The sequence below is a fragment of the Mus musculus genome, chromosome 3 (assembly GCF_000001635.26).
Source record: "Mus musculus strain C57BL/6J chromosome 3, GRCm38.p6 C57BL/6J".
Lineage (NCBI taxonomy): Eukaryota > Metazoa > Chordata > Mammalia > Rodentia > Muridae > Mus > Mus musculus.
The window spans coordinates 98,201,837-98,207,584 of NC_000069.6; the positions used below are offsets into that span (position 1 = coordinate 98,201,837).

Here is a 5,748-nt window from a genome sequence, read left to right on the forward strand (position 1 = left end):
GTTTTTTTTAAAGACCAGTTATGTTTGTTTTCTTACCCTACTTTTCTGGGCTATGTAGTCTCTAGTAGTTGATGGAGTGGGCCTTAAGTCAAATCAGACATTAGTTGGCTACTCCAAGTTCTGTACCTGTTGGCTTATAGACAATTCTTTCTGGCTCCTCCCAACAGCCACCTAGCAATGACTTGAATCATCACCGGCCGCCATTGCCTGCCAGGTGCTAGAGGACTAAGAGGCTTGCTACTTCATCCCCCCCTCTCCCTCTCCCTCTCCCTCTCCCTCTCCCTCTCCCTCTCCCTCTCCCTCTCCCTCTCCCTCTCCCTCTCCCTCTCCCTCTCCCTCTCCCTCTCCCTCTCCCTCTCCCTCTCCCTCTCCCTCTCCCTCTCCCTCTCCCTCTCCCTCTCCCTCTCCCTCTCCCTCTCCCTCTCCCTCTCCCTCTCCCTCTCCGTTCCAGCCTTTGTTCCAGCTGGCCTCTCTTCCTCTCTTCCTCTCTTCCTCTCTTTCTCTCTTTCAGTCCTTCTCTATCCCTCCTTCTCTTCCCTCACAGCTCTGCTTCTGTCTGTCTACCTCTACCCCTTCTCCAGGTCCCCCCTTCCCTCCTGTCCCCAGTAAACCCCCTAATACCAGGTGTATTGCATGGTGCAATTTCTTAGGGGGACACCTTGGCATGAAACCACTGTCACCACATTATATTTCATAACAGTGCCACCATTGCCCTAGCTTGTTTTTTCAGGCAGGACACATTGTAGGCCAAAGGTCTTGTGGCTGGGTTGGGATATACATTTCTCTTTCAGTTGTCTGCAGAGTACTTTCCCACACAGAGACTGAGGACCACAAAGTTGCTGGAGACAGCATCCACACAACTCATTGAACACGGAGAAGTGGAGCTTGTGCCTCCATGAGCCTTTACCCTACATTCCAGTCTCTTTTGGGTGGGAAAATACTGCTGATGTCTACGTTTGTCTTTGTTGGCTGGATGTTTTGTTTCTTGGTTTCTGTTTCATCTCTGGATTCTCAGAGTGAGATGGCTGTAAGTTGTCTATTTTACTGGTTTGCTCTGCTGGTGTGGTCATAGGGAATGCCTGCTGGTGTTGCAGGCTGGGATACAGTGATGAGTGAGGGAGGTAGGTTAGAAGGGGATGTCTGTTAGAGCCTCAGGAGATGTGCTCAGAGAGGAGGGAAAGCTGCAGCTGGGGATCTGCTGCAGGGCTCGCTCAGGATGAGACTGCAGAATTGGGTCTGGAGGAACAGAGCAACTCTTCTTCCTTGGAACTAAGTCACTCAAGTGCATTTCTCCCTCATGGTGACTAAAACCCTAACTGTAACAACCTGTCAGACTCTGGGGGGCGCTGCAGTCGCACCCACCCTGGATTCAGCTCCCTTATGAGAAAGTTCTCGATTACCTCCAAATTATCCTCTGGCTTGGACAGTCTGTAACTCTGGTTTTCTTTCAACTAGTTTGCTAATGGAAGCTCATACCCTAAAGCAGCCATCTGGACAACCTTTGGCTACTATCTCCTACATTCCTAGGGCTGTTTCAGATAAGAGACTCTTGGGTTGCTATGCTCATAAACACTGGACCAATTCTGAGACCATCTGTTTCCTGGCCAAGTGTTTGACCATGTGGTAAGTACATAAAGGGAGGGCACAGGCAACATGTGGGCATTTTATAAACGATGCTATCGGTGAGAGAACACAGAGGACGCAAGACTTTGTAATAACACCATAAGACGGATTAACTTTAAGCCTAACCCATTAAAAGATGACAATAAACCCTTATCTAAAAGCTGCTTTGAGGCTTGACACGGTGGCATATGCCTGGAACCCTAGCTAGGCAGAGGACTAGGGCATGAGAATCACTTGAGCGCAGGACTTTGAGACCAGTCTGGGCAACATAATGAGGCCGATGAGATCCTTTCAGGTAGGAACACTTGCTGCCAAATCTGACAGCCCGAATTCAGTCCCCCACCACATTGTGGAAGGAAAGAAGAGACTCCTGTAAGCTGTCTGATTTTTGCATGTATAAAGTTCACATACATGCACCCCCCCAACACACACACACACACACACACACACACACACACACACACACAGATGCATTCTCTCTCAGTTTCTAGCCACTAACTCTTATCAAGGCTTGGCTTTCTCCACAGACGATATTGGGTTTGGCTCTCCATAGCCTCAAAGATAAAGACAGAAGGATTTATTTGCCCCCTAGGCAAAGGTGCCATAATTCACCAACAAAGCACATCCTTGTGACCCTACCGCCAAGGTCAGCTGTGCCTTGAGCAGCCTCTCACTCATTCCTTACACTATTAAGATCCTTTCAGAATCCCAGAATTGTGGCAGTGGTGGTAGCAAGAGGGTCCCCTGTATCACATTCACCTTCATCTCTAGTTAGAACAAATGCACGCATGCAGAGAGGCCCTTTGGAAGCAGCGAGAACCTCCTCTTCCTTCATACAATATTGGTGGGATTATACAATCTTTGAACACTTCAGGAAAATACATGGCTGACTTTTATAAAACAAACTACTCTCCTTTGTGTGATTCCTTCATTTCAAAGCATTGACCCAACAGAAATGAGAGCAATTGTCCACAAATAATTTGTACAAGAATGCTTTATCCATAGGAACTAAATCTGAAAGCATTCAAGTGTCTCTTAATGGGAGAGTGAGCTAATAATCTATGATGTACTTGTTCAGTGGGGTTAAAAAGTAGCATTGGGATCAAGAGATGGCTCAGCTCCTGATACACAGGTTACATTGGGATGAAGAGATGGCTAAGCAGTTAAGACCAGCTATTGCTCTTACAAAGGACACGAGTATGTTTCCTGCCATGTTGGGCAGCTCAGCCTGTAACTGCAGCCACAGGGGAATCCAATACCCTCTTTGCATGTCCAAGGGGGTGAGCACACAAAGGCTGGGTGGCTCTTAAAACCCCAAACCATTTTTGTTTGCTTTGGGTGAACCTTAAGATTGTTCCACAGTGAAATAAGCAGTACTTGCTCCTTAACGTGGTCTTTAATTGCATTGGCAGAAATCTTGGATTAAAGGCAAGAAAATGACAGTGAAAACTCTTATATATGCTATGAATATAGGGTAGGAACTGCCATGAGATGTAAGAGACAAGACACTTTTCAGAGTGATATGCCGCAGCTTCCTAATACCCGGTCCACAGGCACGTATGCATTTAATCAAGTCTCACCGAGTGACTATGACTGATTTATTCGTTTTGTTGTGGGTGAGGTCAAAAAGCCTAGAAATACTGGCTCGGTAGAGGGTGGGAATGCTGGAGTATTTAGAAGGAATGTCACTGACGTCTTTAGTGTATTTTGAAATACATCAAGAAACTAAATTGGATTGCTGGATGGATTGGCAGGTGGCTTACTGCAGACTGTGATAAGCAGAAGATGAAGTGTTCATAAAGATTCCAGGTTTGGGTGTGCAGGTAAAACCATCTGACTGCTGCGACTCTTCAGTTTTGCTTTGCTTTGGAAAAAGCAGGTAACCATGAGACACTGTGGGGCTGGAAAGATGGCTCTGTGGTTAAGAGCAGTGGCTATTCTACCAGAAGACTCAGGTTCAATTCCCAGCACCAACATGGTAACTGTTGTAACTCCAGCTCCAGAAGATCCAATACCTTCACACAGATATACATGCAGGAAAAACACCAATTCACAATAAAATAAGAATAAATAAATGAATCATTTTAAAAAATGAGACATTGCAAACATCTGGAGACCCTACATCTACACTTTCTCTCAATCACACCAAGGACTTTCCAGTAGAACAGCTCAGCCAGAATAAAACCATGCTTTGTTATAAATTTGTAAATTGTAGAAGCTGGTGAGAAGTGACAGACTCTGAGGACAGGAAGAACTTTAAGGTCTCCATCTCTAGGTAGCAGGATGGGTCGGGTTAGCAGCATCTGCCTGCTTCCTTTCTTGGTGGGACTACACATATCACAGTTCCCAATGTTTACATAAAATTGCTCTAGCTCACACAGGCCATTACACGAAGGGTAGTTCTGGAGTTCAACATGGTAGTACATACCTTTGATCTTAGTGCTTGAGGAGACCCATGTAGAAGAATTGAAAGTTTGAGGCCATCAGGACTATACAGCAAGACTCTGTCTTAGAGTGTGGGGGTGTGGGGGTATGACGGTATGAGGGCGTGGGGGTATGGGGCGTTGTGTGGGGGGGGTGTGGGGGTGTGGGGGTATGAGGGCATGAGGGTGTGGGGCGTTGTGTGTGGGGGTGTGGGGGTATGAGGGCATGAGGGCATGGGGGTATGGGGCGTTGTGTGGGGGGGTGTGGGGGTATGAGGGCGTGGGGGTATGGGGCCTTGTGTGTGTGGTGCCAACAGTGATTCTTGGGAAGCTAGTTTGCAAACACACTGATCCTCATTACTTCCCCCTAATGTACTCAATAAACACAGATCAAAACCTTTCCACATGACAGGTGTTGAAGCTGAGCATGAGCAAGGAGCCTCCCTGCCTGGGATCACAGCGCCAGCATCCCTGCACCCCATAGTCAATCCTCCCTGCCACATCTCCATGCAGGGCTTCCCTCGGCTTTGACTTTCTAGCGCTGCGGAAGTACACCTTCTAGGACAGCATCAACCTAACACAGCTAAGACAGTCGGCCGATGCATATGGCCCATCACAAAAAAAGACCACACTTCTGAAGCCTCTGATCAAGGACCACATCTGTTACAGCTGGCAAGCCGTGTCCCAGGAACCTCTTCCTTTCAACCCGGCCCTCTCCTTCCCTGTTCTAGGTTCCATCCTCAGCACTACATAAAGCAGGTAAGGAAGGAAGATGGAGAGTCAAAGGCCACCCCTTCTTCATTACATAATGAATTCCAGGCTAACCTGTGATACACGAGACTCCATCAGACAAACAAACCAAAAAGAAAAAAGAAGAAAAAATCCACTTGTGGGTTGACCTTTTCTTAAGCAATGAAAAAAAAAAAAAATGAATGAAAAAAAAACCCTATAAATCCATCTCTCAAAGTAAATGGCTAGTGTTCATTTCCTATTTTTAAAAGAAAATTTATCTACTATTTATTCAAGAGATAAGACATGTTTCAAACTTCAAAATTAAGAGGCATGAGAACATTGAGGGACATAAATATCTCCCAGACTTGAAGGTAAATGATCATAATCTCTTTCTTATCTTCACTGTTTGTCCTGAAGAAGTTAGAGAGCAGAGCAAACCGGGTGCTTCGGTGGGGACTTTGGGGGAAGGGCTTGCTCATAAATCAAAGGGAGACTGAGGTCCTGATGGCTTAGAGTTTACCCAGGCCTTCATTTAGCCATTCTGTTATTCCAAGCATAACCTCTGCATGAAAACTGGCTTCATGTTTCACCCTAGCAGGACTTGACTAGACCCTAGGGAGTCAAGCTCTTCCACTCTGTCCCCAGCTTCTGTGGGTGCAGGAAGAAACCTGATGCTTCTGAAAGCATCTACTTCTAAAAACATAATGTTTAGATAGTCGTTAAGAAGGCATTACCAAAGATGGCAAGGCTGTGGACCAAAAGGAGCCCTGTTCACTACTGGGAGTTGCCACAGTGGAAGCTAATATGGGGGCTCCTCTAAAACATAAAATAGGTCTACCAAATGGCCCAGAATCTAAGTCAACATATCAGAGATCATCACATATCATCATTTATTGCATCACTGTCCAATCACAGCTAAATGAGGGTACCTTCCTAGATGTCCAACAACAAAGTGATGAGAGGAAGATAT

At 46.2% G+C, this 5,748-nt stretch overlaps 1 long non-coding RNA gene across 1 annotated transcript; it reads left to right on the forward strand.

Moving 5' to 3' along the window:
- The first annotated feature begins 510 nt into the window (after positions 1–510).
- Positions 511–4,924, forward strand: Gm40104. The gene is made up of 3 exons (XR_867492.1): positions 511–1,623; positions 3,378–3,446; positions 4,459–4,924. It is a non-coding gene; the product is annotated as a predicted gene, 40104 (long non-coding RNA).
- The last annotated feature ends 824 nt before the right edge of the window (positions 4,925–5,748 follow it).